This window comes from Coregonus lavaretus, assembly GCF_964263955.1.
Source record: "Coregonus lavaretus genome assembly, chromosome: 3".
NCBI lineage: Eukaryota > Metazoa > Chordata > Actinopteri > Salmoniformes > Salmonidae > Coregonus > Coregonus lavaretus.
In genome coordinates, this window is record NC_139990.1 from 21,707,216 (window position 1) to 21,723,556 (window position 16,341).

General features: G+C 42.0%; 1 long non-coding RNA gene across 1 annotated transcript; it reads right to left on the minus strand.

The window, feature by feature from the left end:
• Positions 1-3,385: 3,385 nt before the first annotated feature.
• On the minus strand, positions 3,386-6,101 carry LOC311111291. Its single transcript, XR_014610766.1, has 5 exons — positions 5,766-6,101; positions 4,575-4,780; positions 4,400-4,486; positions 4,230-4,300; positions 3,386-3,746 (listed from the first exon to the last, which is right to left on the minus strand). It is a non-coding gene; the product is annotated as an uncharacterized lncRNA (long non-coding RNA).
• Between the last annotated feature and the right edge of the window lie 10,240 nt (positions 6,102-16,341).

Genomic DNA, 16,341 nt, shown 5'->3' on the forward strand with positions numbered 1-16,341 from the left:
GGCAGTTTTCAGGGAATTAGGCACAGTACCTGAATTAAGACTGTAATTTATGATTTTGGTTATTGTTGGAGTGAGAAGAGTGAGGCTGGATTTCATAAGTGCTGTGGGACAGAGATGGGCATGAGTAATCAAGTCACAGAGATCACATTTTCTTGAAATACTGTCAAACTTGTTGGTCGAAATTTTGTCTTGAAGACAATGTTAATTTGCTTTGACTGTAGTGTTCCATTTCTACATGTGCATTTGCGGGACACAACAAAAAATAAACCAAGCCAAGCATCACACAGTTCTGCTCCCTAAATTCCCTTTCCCCTCAGTGTCCCACTCACTCAATTGCATGTCAACAAGCTACATTTCTTGCCAAATGATGACAGTTTCATCACAACTTCTAAATGTACTGGTTGACTGAAGTAGGGAAATATGTGTTCCAACAATGAGCTGCAGTTTTGGAATGATTGTGCTAGAGTATCCAGCTCATTTTCCGCATAGGCTACTTTGCGGTTGTAACTAGTTACCACAGCCACAAAGTCAAAATGTGCCGTATCGAAAAATTCAATTAGCTTTTTGGTCTTAATTTAAGGTTAGGGTTAAGGTTAACAGTCTGGTTAAGGTTATGGAAAAAGTGGAACTGACAGCATTTTAGCAACATGAAATATATTTTTCATTTTTTATTTTTTTATTTGCTGACAAGCAAGCACTTAGATATTTTAATGATATTGTTCAACTGCCATTTCAAGTGAGGTTGAATATGTAGGGAGCAATTGCACACCAGATAATGCTTCTGCAAATGAGCTGGGGTTGATAGTCTGGAAGCATATCCATCTCTTTTTACACAGGGCTGGCTTTGGGATGGAAGTCATGAGAATGGCTCTGTGGTCAGATAACTAATGCCTACCCCAGCAGAGTAGACTAGATCCAAAATGTGCCTCCGATTATGTGTGGGAAAATCAACATCTTGACACAGATCAAAACAGTCCAGTACAGAGAAAAACTCATCAGCAAGTTTGCTGTAGGAGTCATCAATGTGTATGTTTAAATCACCCATGAGTAGTATCAAAGTAGATACAGAGCTTAGCTGAGTAAGTACTTCAATCGAGTACAGGCTTAACTGAATGAACAACAAATACGGAATACAATATTAAATTGTATTTAATAGTTTTGGGAATGGCCTCTTCTCCGAGGGAAGATCCTCAGAGCCAGATGATGTGATGGCAGGTAGCCCTATGCAGGGCTGCAGGAATCTAACCCCCCGCCCCGCTGGATGAAAGCAGTTCCAATGACGGGCCTTAAGGTTATTATTATTGGCGCAACTATAGTATGCATTGGTTGAAGCTAAATGTTAACTTCAAATCTTCATACCATCATATCTAAGCCAATATAACACCAATGTCGATGAAAATTAACGTCATTGGAGGTACACAACACACTCCCCACCCCTCATCATGAGCCGCCCGGCTGTTACAGCGAACCACAAACCGTATTTTTAACAGGGTCGTTAGCAATTGCGTTTACAGATGGTTGTCTGCGCCTACCTAGCTCAAATTCTAGACGTCAGATTAAAAAGAGACTATAACATCCATAAAGTGACCATTGGACTTAAAAAATGTTGGATTTCCAAAATTTGTAAGTGCAACAGTTTTTGTTGAATTTAAATGTATCGCTCTCACGTGCACATTTCTGTCCATTCAGAACCAACGATACTAACATCTTCTCAGCTGATTCTAAGAGTTCTATCTAACCAGGTCAGCAACTCTTTTACTCGGTAACAACACAGCTGCTGTTAGCTAATGTTAGCTTGTTTGCCCAAAGTCCAGCAGCTAGCCTCTGTAGCTAGCTACCTAACGAACAGGCAAAGAAAGGTAGCTAGCTATATTTGTTTATGGAAGGGTTGTTATACAAATAACTTCAGCCGTTAGCTACTTAGCTATCTAGCTAGCTTGAGCCAGAGCTGACTTTGACATAGAATCCAGCTAACGGTAGCTAGTTTAAGTTCACATGCCAGTCCTACATTTTTCCACAAAACCTAGCTAGCTAGCTTGCTAGCTAACGCACATAAGTTCAAAACTAACACCAAACTTTGGGCAAATTGTCACGCCGCTATCTTATAATGTATGGAAAGGGCTTTTGCAACCTCACCAGATTCCAACATTCATAATACATTACAGTATGCTCCTTCTTCTGTCTTCTTGACATTTTAATCCATATGTGTGCTGATCAACAGTGCCGAACTAACAACTCTGCCATGTGTTTGGTATTTCAACAACTCTGCAGTGCACATCTGTGAGAAACTAGCTACAATAGTCCGGCACAGTGGATGCGTCATAATACCCATAAAACCTAGCGGTAAAACCCGGTAATGGTTCCAATAGTTTTTTCCCCCATTAATTATTGCGTCTGGAATTTTAGAACTACTTCATATAAGGTCTGTGTTTTGTGTAGGCTTACCCTGGCGTGACGTTTTGATAGCCATGTAATTCTCTCTCGGACAAGTTGAGTTTTCTCAATATATTCGCCTCAACTTACAAAAAAAATGAAAAGCTAATTAGCAACAGAGAAGACCTCAGCAAGACTACAAATTCCTGCAGGAAGCTCTTGCACGTCATGTCTTGCCGACACTGTCAGCTACCGTTCACCAGCTCGATCAGAGACCTTTGTGCCCAGAGACCTTCTGTGCCCAATCCATGAACTTATGTCCCCTTTCTCTGTCTTAGCTAGCCACCGATTACACTTTAGCTAGTTAGCAGAGCAGGAGATCAAAAAATTGTTTGGTTTTACTTAGCCTAGATAATTGTTTGTACAGTATGTTGACTTTGGTGTCTATTACAGAACTTATGGCATTTTTTAAGGATGAGCATAAGAGCATTTAAAAGGGGAGAAGATCACTATAAGACTGGCCATGTGGAGAAGTGCAGCTATAGTGAGGGGCAACTTACCAGTTTGGTCAGGGCCAGCATGAGGGATAACATTTATCCTGTGTCAGTGAGTATAGCTATTAAGTTAAGTTTGAGCATCTTAACAATACAATGTGTTCTATACAGCTGTCAACATTCTACAAGGAAATAGACACTTAATCAATTATATAATCATTAACCAGATTACCCCAGATACAAGACTTCAATGAGTGATAACTCAGTTCTAGAATGTTGTCATTGATGAGAATGAATCGAAAAATCTATTTGCATTCAAAATGGACTTTGTTTAGACATCCAGCTTGTATTGTAGGTTCACGACCAGAGACATCTTCAAAGGTACAGTATTTATTTATTCGGAGTGTTACATGCATTCACACAGTTTTGATATATAGGATCCTTCCCACTATATGATATGTCAAGTGATAAAATCCCAAGTTAGCAATTAAAAGTTCATGGAAAAACTGCACATGTCCTCATGTGAAAATTAAAGTTTATTAAATATTTTACGAAGTGGGGGCACAGATAACAAAGAGGAGGGCATCAAGGCATTCAGAATAGCTACAGGGATGGATGTGCAGGAGTCATGGCTTTAGGTCACGGGGTCTGGGATCATGGGTGCCTCACAGGATGGTCTGGTGTGCACCACAGCAGTGGTGGAGGTCAAATGTCCAGCCTCCGTGAAGACCATTCTTACTGGAACCAGGTCCAAGGTCAACTCCACATCACTGGAAGGGACACCTGCTTCTACGTTGTTTTGACCACCAAAGCCTCCATCATCTTCTCCATCCAGCGTGACGACCTCTGGCAGACTCATATTACTCTTCCTGTCAGTACCTGTTTTCAGGGAAGACAATGGGCCAAAAATATTCCACATAGTTCATACACACACACTAAGCTCCCAGAATAGGTTATATTACATACACGTTTTTCTCAAAGCAGCCAACTAAAGTATTGTAGTTAAATTTATCATGGGCACATTGGGGATTTATATCTGTGACGTTCAAATTATTTATTGCCACTTGCGTCTAATTTGCTGAAGGCCCCAGTCCATCCCTGCCTGTACCTGACATTTTTGAAATACAAGTGAACAATAATTAAAGGTCGTACAAAAACAATAGGCTCCTAGAATAGGTTATATTACATTCAGGTTTTGCTCAAAGCAGCCAACTAAAGTAATGTAGTTAATGCAAGTTCAATCACAAAGGCTGGTCTGAGTTCATCTCCTCAGTTTCATTCAGTAGTACAAAACAATTCACATTGCATTTTATCATTGACACAGTTAGAATTTATATCTGTGATGTTTAAATTATGTCTTACCCCCAAAGTGAGAGAGAGAGAGTACATCACTTCCAGCAGATCTCCTTGCTGAATTGTTGATCATGCACTGTCTAAAACATGTGGAAAAGGGGAGACAAAGTCATCATTTCGATGCATCTACAAAGTCAATGTTTTACACAATATTGTATCATATTTGATGAGTTCCTGACCTGTCCGTCCACAGGCTCGATGAGCTGTAGTCTCCACAACTGGACGCTTGCGCTCAGATCACACTGGCACAGAATGTCCATGCACTCCTGTTGGTCAGTGGTGGGTATTTTTCAATGCTGTATAAACATCTTTATCTAGACAGAAAATGCATTGTTTATCATACCACAAACCCACCTTGGACAATGTGACAAGTGGTCCCTCAACACCCAATCCTCATGCCTCATTGTTTGTTCTTGATTCCCAATCAACAGTCTGGATCTTCCTCTTCTGCCATGGTGGATGAGCTACCTTTTCTGGTAAATACAGGGACATTTCTCTTTCTCACCGGAAAATGGCAGCTGCAAACCCGGGTGTTGTCACTGGGTTTCTGATCCACCCATCTGAAAGACAAAAAAAAAAGACTTTTACTAGCTAGCTAAGTTGATTACTAAAATGGTAACATCTATATTAAAATCCCAAAACCCACAGACTTGACTATAGTAATGGTAAAAGTCTGAAAGGGACTGACATGCAGGGATGTAACATAATAATTTTGGGCACTGGCTAGCAGACCACGATTTCTACTAGCCCGGGTAACATTCCTAAATCTGTGGCATGTGATGTTTGTAAAGGAAAAATGTCACTACTGTGCCAGACAAGTTTGGCACATTGTCTACTAGCCCAGCCTTAAAAGTACTAGCCTTGGGCTAGCTTACTTTCCATCGCTGCTGACATGAATAACTGACTTAACAGGTAATTTTATTAGTCATGTACAACAGATGCACTTGTGGAACAAAACCATTTGTGTTTTCTATGAAAAAACATTGAGCCCACAAGTCCTTTGTGAGCTAGTTAGCCAGCTAGTTAACGTTAGCTCACCGTTCGTGTACATACTTTTCCACGTGGTGACATGCTAGCTAATGTTACCTAACCAGGGCATGGATATTTAGTTAACGTTTAGCTAGATAGTTATGTTACCTTATCGTTCGTGTAGTCAGACTTTTCCCCATACCCCACGGGTGGTGACACTACCTGTCAGGAATGTCTGACTACACCACGGTGAGATACGGTGCAACATTAGCTAATGTAGCCAACTAGCCAACCAAGGTGCCTAACAAGCACCTTGGTCTTACGTTAGTTAGCATGTCACCACGTGAAAAAGTATGACTACACAAACTGTGAGCTAACGTTAACTAGCTGGCTAGCTCACAAAAGGCAACAACAGTCATTATGCTAGCCAATGCTGGATTTCTTTTTACTTGTAAAGAAGGTAACATATGTTGTACACGTAAATACAGTCAGTGGTTATGTAGATAATTTTCTAGCTAACCACAGATCTTTGACCTAACCATTATAACTTGTTAGCAGCTAGCAAACAGGGCTTACCTTACCACACAGCTCCAGCGACGCCTCTCGCTTACAGAGGTCGGAAAATGATAAAATACACATGTGTTGAACAGGGTAGGGGTTACAAAACCATCCTTGTTTCCGATCGCTACAAAGGCCAGGGTAATTACAAAACTTATAGTAATTTTAAAAATCTAAGGTAGCTAACTAGATAATTGAAAAATGCTAAACAAGAAGTCACACGAGAAATATACAAAATCAATTATTTACACGAGAAACTAAAATGGCTATAACATCTATTCGCTATGTTACTTGCAACTTGTCGATGAGAGTTTGCATGGAGAAATGTGGAAGTTTTTCCCCACCCTGGGCCTTGAGTGATTACGTCAAAGCTTGCGACAGGATGTGTAGTTCTGTTTGATAGCCACATTAGCGGATAATTAGCATTTCATTTTTGGGGGTAATTACAGGCGAATATATTGATAAAAGTTACCTTGTCCGAGAGAGATTTGCGCGATTAACAAAACGTCACGCCAGGGTAAGCCTACAAGAAACACCAGTGTTGGGGAAAGTTATTTTTAAAAGTAACTAGTTTGGTTACAACTTTACTGCCATTAAAAGTAACTTGTTACATTACACCATTAGTCGTTACATTACTTTTGCGTAACCAAAAACAGAAAACCCTCTAAAAATGCTTTTGGCGTGTTAGTCATTGCTATGCCCAGTAGAGGGCGCACACTACCTTAGAATGGCTTGCCTACTTAGTACTCGCGGGATATTCAACGTGGAACGTTACGCTAAGCACCTAAAGAGTTGGCAATGTGCCACACTGTAGGCAGCACTGATGTCATCGACATCATGGGAGAGCTCAAGACCGAGATCTCTGTCAGATTTCCTAATAGTTTTTTCAGTTCTTTTAGTAAATTTAAGTGTGTATTTTGCAAGAAACAATGTCGTCTTTTTTTTATTGCATTATTATTTGGTCTTTATAGTTCAGCAGCCTATTGAAATGTAACTGTTCCACATAGAATGCATGATGGAGGAGAAATGTATACACATTATGATAATAAAGAAAGATGTATAAATAATAGCCTATGTCCAAGTGTTCTAAAGAAATTCTAAATTCAACTATCGAAATGTCTGATGAATGCAAAGTGTTGCATCAAAGGAACATTGTCCATGAATCAAAAACAACATTTAAGCAGCTTTATTAAACGAAATATACATATTAAAGTCACTAAATACAGGCTATTAAGTCACAACAAGCTCGACATGAACATTTATTTAACCTGTGCACTAAACTGCTGACCATGAACGCAAACTGTCAAAGAAATCCAAAACACAATGCATTGAAATAAATGGCATGCAATCAAAGGAATTACTTACAATCATCAAAGACGCATTCATGTTCATTTAGTTCTTGGGGTGACAGGTTTAGCCGAACAGAAATCTACCTTTTGCTGTTTTGGAGCAGAAGCACCATCATACTCATCATTAACGGCAATCGGCTGGCATGGGTCTTTCTCCACCAGTCTGGTGGAGCTGTGCTTGGCCTGAAGGTGCTTCTTGATATTTGAAGTTGAGTTCTTCGCAGCTGACAGGCACTTATCCCAGAGGCACAGTTTGCATTTTATTCTTGTTTCTCTCCTTTTCTTCTACCAATTAAAAATAATGTGAATACTTCCACCATGTAAAGGCTGTTGTCTCTGCCATCTTGCTAGCTAGCTTCCCACAACAACGTTCTTGAAGAAACAGGAAGAGCATAGTTCTAAAATCCTTACGGAAAAATGAATGGTGGAAAAACGATTGGAACCATTTCCAGGCTTTACCGCTAGGTTTTATGGGTATTATGACTCATACTGTGGTACTCAATTCAGATGTGCCTTTTGTTAAGTAAATCAGGTGTTAAATGAGGTGAAAAGGAGACTGGATTGCCTCTTTAACTCAGTCTCCTGAAAGGTTTATCTGAAGAAATTATGAATGGACAAAGACCGCCTCCATCAGTCTGAAGATACATCATATTTCACTATTGTAGTCGTATTTTGTCTCTACAGCAAGAGGGCGCCAAACAATCAGGGTCTGCTTAGTTATTGTTCAACATACAGTGAGCTCTAAAAGTATTGAGATAGTGACAAAGGTCTTGTTGTTTTGGCTCGGTACTCCAGCACCTTGGATTTGAAATGATATAATGACTATGAGGTTAAAGTGTCAGCTATAATTTGAGGGTATTTTCATCCATATTGGGTGAACTGTTTACAAATTACAGCCCTTTTTGTATATAGTCCCATCATTTTGTAGGACCAAAAGTATTGGGCCAATTTCACGGTAACACTTCCTTTTAAGGGGTCCTTATTACAGTGTATCTACATGTGTAATTACACTAACAGGCATTGAAGCGACTCATAGTTACAATGTATCTGGTAGTAATTGTGATCTGTAATTACATAAGTGTAGCAACAAATACTTGTTACCATACTTGTTACAAATGGGCAGTATTCCACTAAATTCACCAACTTAGTGTTTTGCTTCTTCTCAGCTGCATCTGATTCATTAACAACTGTGACAAAGGTTTGGATATCTTGTGGATACACTGGGTGTCTGAGAGATTATAGCCTATGGTCAATAGGCTCTAATTACTTAACCATGAATGTGAACTGTTCAAAATATATCTCCAGTCAACATTGTTGCTAGCACTTGTCTAAAAAATAAAGCATACCATATGGGTTAACTTGGTTGAGTTTTTTTTAAAACAGATTTAATATGAGTGTCATCCCAGATGAGGAATAAGACACTCTTTCAAAGTACATGTAATGGATGAGCCAGCACGGGAGCCGAGGTGAACAGCGCCTTCAGCTGACCAAAAGCCCTGTCCGCCTCAGCTGACCACTGCAGGCGCACCGGTCCGCCCTTCAGCAAAGAGGTTATGGGAGCTGCTACCTGACAAAAGCCCCGGATAAATCTCCGGTAGTAGTTGGCAAACTCCAAGAATCGCTGAACCTCCTTTACCGTGGTAGGAGTCGGCCAATTACGCACGGCTGAATGCGGTCACACTCCATCTCGACCCCTGACTCTGACAGGCGGTATCCTAAGAAAGAGACGGACTGTTTGAAGAACAAACATTTCTCAGTCTTAACGTACAGGTCATGCTCCAACAGTCTACCAAGCACCTTGCGTACCAGGGACACATGCTCGTCGTGTGTAACGGAATAGATGAGAATATCATCTATATACACCACTACACCCTGTCCATGCAGATCCCTGAAAATCTCATCGACAAAGGATTGAAAGACTGAGGGAGCATTCATCAACCCGTACGGCATGACGAGGTACTCATAGTGACCAGAGGTGGTACTAAATGCCGTCTTCCACTCGTCCCCTTCCCGGATACGAACCAGATTGTACGCGCTCCTGAGGTCCAATTTTGTGAAGAAGCACGCCCTGTGCAATGACTCCGTCATACTAGCTATGAGAGGTAGAGGATAGCTGTATTTTACGGTTATCTGATTTAGACCTCGATAGTCAATGCACGGGCGTAAACCTCCATCCTTCTTCTTCACAAAAAAGAAACTCGAGGAGGCAGGGGAAGTGGAGGGCCGAATGTATCCCTGTCCCAGAGATTCGGTGATATATGTCTCCATAGCCACCGTCTCCTCCTGTGACAGAGGATACACGTGACTTCTGGGAAGTGCAGCGCCCTCCCGGAGATCTATCGCACAATCCCCTCGTCGATGGGGTGGTAATTGAGTTGCCTTCTTTTTACTGAAGGCGAGAGCCAAATCGGCATATTCTGAGGGAATGTGCATTACCAAGTTAGCTGAATAAACTAAGTTAGTCTATTCCTAGAAAACATTGAACCGCTGTAGTTTACAACACTTATAGTTTCTGAGGTGGAAGTTGGGAGAGTTATATTTGGGTGTTTCAGTGAAACGTAAGTGAGGGAGGCCCCGCTCTCTCGCTTTCCCAGATGTTTAGTTCATTTCATTCCGATCTCCTTTGCATTATTGTAGCCATTTTCTGTAGCCTGTCAACTATGCCTCTGTCTATCCCTGTTCTCTCCTCTCTGCACAGGCTATACAAACGCCTCACACCGCATGGCTGCTGCCTCTCTAACCTGGTGGTCCCTGCACACACGACCCACGTGGAGTTCCAGGTCTCAGGCTGCCTCTGAAACTGCCGTTCTGCTGCCAACAAGGCATAGTTCATCTCAGCCTATGCTACCCTCCAGTCCCTCGACTTCTTGGCGCTGACGGAAACATGAATTACCACTGAAAACACTGCTACTCCTACTGCTCTCTCCTCGTCTGACCATGTGTTCTCGCATACCCGAGAGCATCTGGTCAGCGGGGTGGTGGCACAGGAATCCTCATCTCTCCCAAGTGGACATTCTCTATTTTTCCCCTGACCCATCTGTCTATCTCCTCATTTGAATTCCATGCTGTCACAGTCACTAACCTATTTAAGCTTAACATCCTTGTCATTTATCGCCCTCCAGGTTCCCTTGGAGAGTTCATCAATGAGCTTGACGCCTTGATAAGTTCCTTTCCTGAGGATGGCTCACCCCTCACAGTTCTGGGGGACTTCAACCTCCCTACGTCTACATTTGACTCATTTCTCTCTGCCTCCTTCTTTCCACTCCTCTCCTCTTTTGACCTCACCCTCTCACCGTCCCCCCCTACTCACAAGGCAGGCAATACGCTTGACCTCATCTTTACTAGATGCTGTTCTTCTACTAATCTCACTGCAACTCCCCTCCATGTCTCCGACCACTACTTTGTATCCTTTTCTCTCTCGCTCTCCTCCAACACTACTCACTCTGGCCCTACTCAGATGGTAATGCGCCGTCGCAACCTTCGCTCTCTCTCTCCCGCTACTCTCTCCTCTTCCATCCTATCATCTCTTCCCTCTGCTCAATCCTTCTCCCTCCAATCTCCTGATTCTGCCTCCTCAACCCTCCTCTCTTCCCTTTCTGCATCCTTTGACTCTCTATGTCCCCTATCCTCCCGGCCGGCTCGGTCCTCCCCTCCAGCTCCGTGGCTTGATGACTCATTGCGAGCTCACATAACAGGGCTCCGGGCAGCCGAGCGGAAATGGAGGAAAACTAGACTCCCTGCGGACCTGGCATCTTTTCACTCCCTCCTCTCTACATTTTCTTCATCTGTTTCTGCTGCAAAAAGCCACTTTCTACCACTCTAAATTCCTCTAACCCTCTAACCCTAGGAAGCTCTTTGCCACCTTCTCCTCCCTGCTGAATCCTCCTCCCCTCCCCCCCTCCTCCCTCTCTGTGGATGACAACCATTTTGAAAAGAAGGTTGACGACATCCGATCCTCGTTTGTTAAGTCAAATGACACTGCTGGTCCTGCTCACACTTCCCTACCCTATGCTTTGACTTCTTTCTCCCCTCTCTCTCCAGATAAAATCTTATGACTTGTGACGGCCGGCCGCCCAACAACCTGCCCGCTTGACCCTATCCCCTCCTCTCTTCTCCAGACCATCTCCGGTGACCTTCTCCCTTACCTCACCTCGCTCATCAACTCATCCTTGACCGCTGGCTATGTCCCTTCCGTCTTCAAGAGAGCGAGAGTTGCACCCCTTCTCAAAAAACCAACACTCGATCCCTCTGATGTCAACAACTACAGACCAGTATCCCTTCTTTCTTTTCTCTCCAAAACTCTTGAGCGTGCCGTCTTTAGCCAACTCTCTTGCTATCTCTCTCAGAATGACCTTCTTGATCCAAACCAGTCAGGTTTCAAGACTGGTCATTCAACTGAGACTGCTCTTCTCTGTGTCACAGAGGCTCTCCGCACTGCTAAAGCTAACTCTCTCTCCTCTGCTCTTGTCCTTCTAGACCTGTCTGCTACCTTTGATACTGTGAACCATCAGATCCTCCTCTCCACCCTCTCCGAGCTGGGTATCTCCGGTGCGGCTCACTCTTGGATTGCGTCCTACCTGACCGGTCGCTGCTACCAAGTGGCGTGGCGAGAAGCTGTCTTCGCACCACGTGCTCTCACCACTGGTGTCCCCCAGGGCTCAGTTCTAGGCCCTCTCCTACTCTCGCTATACACCAAGTCACTTGGCTCTGTCATATCCTCACATGGCCTCTCCTATCATTGCTACGCAGATGACACACAACTAATCTTCTCCTTTCCCCTTTCTGATAACCAGGTGGCGAATCGCATCTCTGCATGTCTGGCAGACATATCAGTGTGGATGACGGATCACCACCTCAAGCTGGACCTTGGCAAGACGGAGCTGCTCTTCCTCCCGGGGAAGGACTGCCCGTTCCATGATCTCGCCATCACGGTTGACAACTCCGTTGTGTCCTCCTCCCAGAGTGCAAAGAGCCTTGGCATGACCCTGGACAACACCCTGTCGTTCTCCGCTAACATCAAGGCGGTGACCCGATCCTGTAGGTCCATGCTCTACAACATTCGGAACTTACGACCCTGCCTTACACAGGAAGCGGCACAGGTCCTAATCCAAGCACTTGTCATCTCCCGTCTGGATTACTGCAACTCGATGTTGGCTGGGCTCCCTGCCTGTGCCATTAAATCCCTACAGCTCATCCAGAATGCCGCAGCCCGTCTGGTGTTCAACCTTCCCAAGTTCTCTCACATCACCCCGCTCCTCCGCACACTCCACTGGCTTCCAGTTGAAGCTCGCATCTGCTACAAGACCATGGTGCTTATCTACGGAGCTGTGAGGGGAACGGCACCTCCGTACCTTCAGGCTCTGATCAGTCCCTACACCCAAACGAGGGCATTGCGTTCATCCACCTCTGGCCTGCTGGCCCCCCTACCTCTGCGGAAGCACAGTTCCCGCTCAGCCCAGTCAAAAGTGTTCGCTGCTCTGGCACCCCAATGGTGGAACAAGCTCCCTCACGATGCCAGGACAGCGGAGTCACTCACCACCTTCCGAAGACACTTGAAACCCCACCTCTTTAAGGAATACCTGCGATAGGATAAAGTAATCCTTCTACCCCCCCCCCCCCCCCCCAAAAAAAATACAAAAACATTGTAAAGTGGTTATCCCACTGGCTATGAGGTGAATGCACCAATTTGTAAGTTGCTCTGGATAAGAGCGTCTGCTAAATGACGTAAATGTAAATGTCATTAACCAAGACCTTCCACAATTGATATTTGGAGAAATTACAGAAATAGGAGGCTGGCATTGAAGTGCTTGCTCTAGGTAAGTAATAACCTTTCTATATAATAGAATATATAAATGGAAAAGCTTTGATTAAAAAAATAGAAATACATGCAAATATAACAAGGTAAAATGGTCTTCTAAGAAAGGATCAAAATCCTAAATTGATCATGTAAAGCAAAAACATTGAAACTATGAAGATTATGGTTATTATGTATGTGTTATATGTGAACACCCATACACTTTTGATGAACTACAACTACTATTCTGTTACAGAATATGTATAGGATTCAGAGTGAATTGCTGGCAGACCATTTGAAAACTTGAAATTACTTTCTCTTTTATGAAGTAACAGTTACATGATTTACAGTGCCTTCAGAAAGTATTCATACCCCTTGACTTATTCCAGATTTTGTTGTGTTACAGCCTGGATTTATAATGGATTAAATTGAGATTTTATAACATTCTCAAACAGAGAATTATTGAACATAAAAGTTCACTCAGGAGAAATGACAGGGATTATCCAGTCGCAGTACATTTTAATGACCAAAAACATGACATTTCTACCTTTGGATTTTGTGGCATAGAGAAAGTCAAGATATCAGACCGGGGAGGTGGTATAAATAATACTCTGAGAAAAATACAATGTTTTTGGATTTTCACCCACCAGACATTATACCCAAAAGGTCTTAATGATGAAATGGCCATTCATGTTATGTTGTAAATGTGAACATGAGTTAATGCCGCCACTTCAGATTACTCTTGACGTTTTTTCTTGTACTGTACACAATGATTTATGAAAACGTACTTGATAGGTCGATGTCCTCATTGTGGTTTCACAGTCTTGTTTAATACGTTTTATGTACACACTTTATTAGAATTATTAGAATACATATGAAATGCACATTGTTATATTTGGTAACATATGCTTGTTTTCCTTTTACTCCAACCCCATTCAATGCATTGAACGGATGTGGGTGGAGCAATGTCTACATAAGAGTGCAAATGAAAAACACTCACAAAAGCTCTGACGAAGGCCTTGCGGCCGATACGTAAAGCTTAATATAGAGCAGTTATGCTAGCAAGAGCAGTGTTCGGGTTTCTTATTTTTTTCTCATCTTTTGAAGAATATAGAAATTGGATTTGTGAGCTTTATGATAGCCAAGTTTATATTCTTATGTTTTTTAAGCAGTAAAAGGCTGATTTCCCTTGAAAAAATGAAACGCTAATGTGGATTTTACTATATTATTTCACGTATTATGTGTTATATATATTTTGTAACTCAATTTTTGATGAACTATACCTATTAATGTCACAGAATATGTATAGAATTCAGAGTGAATTGCTGGGCGCTGGCAGACCGTTTGAATATTCTAAATTACTTTTCCTCTTTTATGAAGTAACAGGATTGAAGTGATGCAGTAAAAGCCTGATTACTCATGGAAGAAATGCACCGCTAATCTGGATTTTACTGTATATTTCATTAGGGTGTATAAATCCATGTTTACAGCAGTTATAGTGCCTATGGTGAAATTATTCACACCCTTGCAAAGTTTTCACATTTTGTTGCCTTATTCTTCCCAAGCTACTCCACGATAAAACCATAGAAGCTTTTATTCACTGAGATGTATTGAATGCATAATTATATACACCTCTTGATCTGAAGTTTCCTTACCAAGTTACACATTAAGTTGACAAGTGTCCACCGTTGCACATTAATAGTGGTTCATATGACCTGTCAATAAAATGTATACTTTTCTTGCTATTCAGAAAACCACTGAGTTCATCAACTGAGGTCAAAATTAAGACACAGAAACTGGCAGCTACTTTTTTCACCATGGGTGTGTAGTACACTGAATTTTATTCTGTGTTCATGTGTCTAACTCATTTTTTACTAATTACTAACTTCATGCCAACTCGTGTATTAATCCTGAATCAACATATTAACAACCAAAAAGGCAAGATGGTGACAGAATAGACCATGTACATTTGGATAATGTAATTATAATAATGAGCAGTGATGTACATATTCTTTGCATATGATGTTACAATGCATATGATTTTTTCAAAATATGTTTAATTTGACATTTCATGGGGGCAATTCTACATTTCGCCTAGTCTACTGTCAAATGTCACACCTCGATTAAATACATTTCAAAAATATGAAAAAGGAAAATGACTAAATTGTAAGTGGTAAACATTACCACACTGCTGTAACATATATTACTTGAATTATATTACCACACATCTGTAATGAAAAATTTGCCATCTTGTAAACAAACAAAAAATACAACTCAAGTGTGGTAATCTCAATAAGGTATTATAGGTAATATTATTAACAATCAAGGGATTTATTTCAGTATGTAATTAATGTGGCTACAAATGATAATTGTTTATTGTATATAAAGATGTCAAAAACTGCACCATGCTGATGAAGGGTGATCTTAGAAATATTGATATTGTGAGCAATAAACATATTAACCATTCATCTCATAAACCACAGTGTTTTTATACTGGATTATCCATGGAGTTTCGACCACAACTGAAGCTCCTACGACAACTGTAGCTACTACAACTACAACTGAAGCTCCTACGACAACCACTGCAGCTCTTACTACAACTGGTCCTACGACCACTACACCAGCAGCATCTACTGCAAACACCACAACTACAGCTCCACCTACAACTATAGCTCTTATGAAAACCACTACAGCACCTTCTATGACAAACACTGCAGCTCCTACTACAACAACTGTAGCTCCAATGACCACTATGACTGCAGTACTTACTACGAAACTACAATTGCAGCTCCTACGACAACGACACCTGCAGGACCTACAACGATAACTGCAGGTCCTACAACAACTGTAGCTCCTTGGACCACTACGACTGCAGCACCTACTATCACAACTACAACTGAAGCTCCTACGACAACCACAACTGCAGCACCTACTACTACAATGACAACTGTAGCTTCTACAACAACAACAACTGCAGCACCTACTATGGCAACTACAACTGTAGCTCCTACGACCACTACAACTGCAGCACCTACTTCGACAACCACTATAGCTCCTGCTACAACAACTGTAGCTCCTACGACTTCTACAACTGAAGCACCTACTACAACAACTACAAATGCAGCTCCTATGACAACCACAGCTGCAGCTCCTACGGCAACAACTTTAGATCCTACGACCACTACCACACAAGCACCTACAACGACAACTGAAGCTCCTACGCCAACCACAACACCTACTACAACCATTACAACAGCAGCACCTATAATAACAACTGTAGCTTCTACGACAACAACTGTAGCTCTGACGACGACTTCGACTGCAGCACCTACTACCACAACTACAACTGAAACTCCTACAACAACCACAACTGCAGCACCTACTACAACAACTACAACAGCAGCACCTACTATGACAATTACAACTGAAGCTCCTACGACAAATACAACAG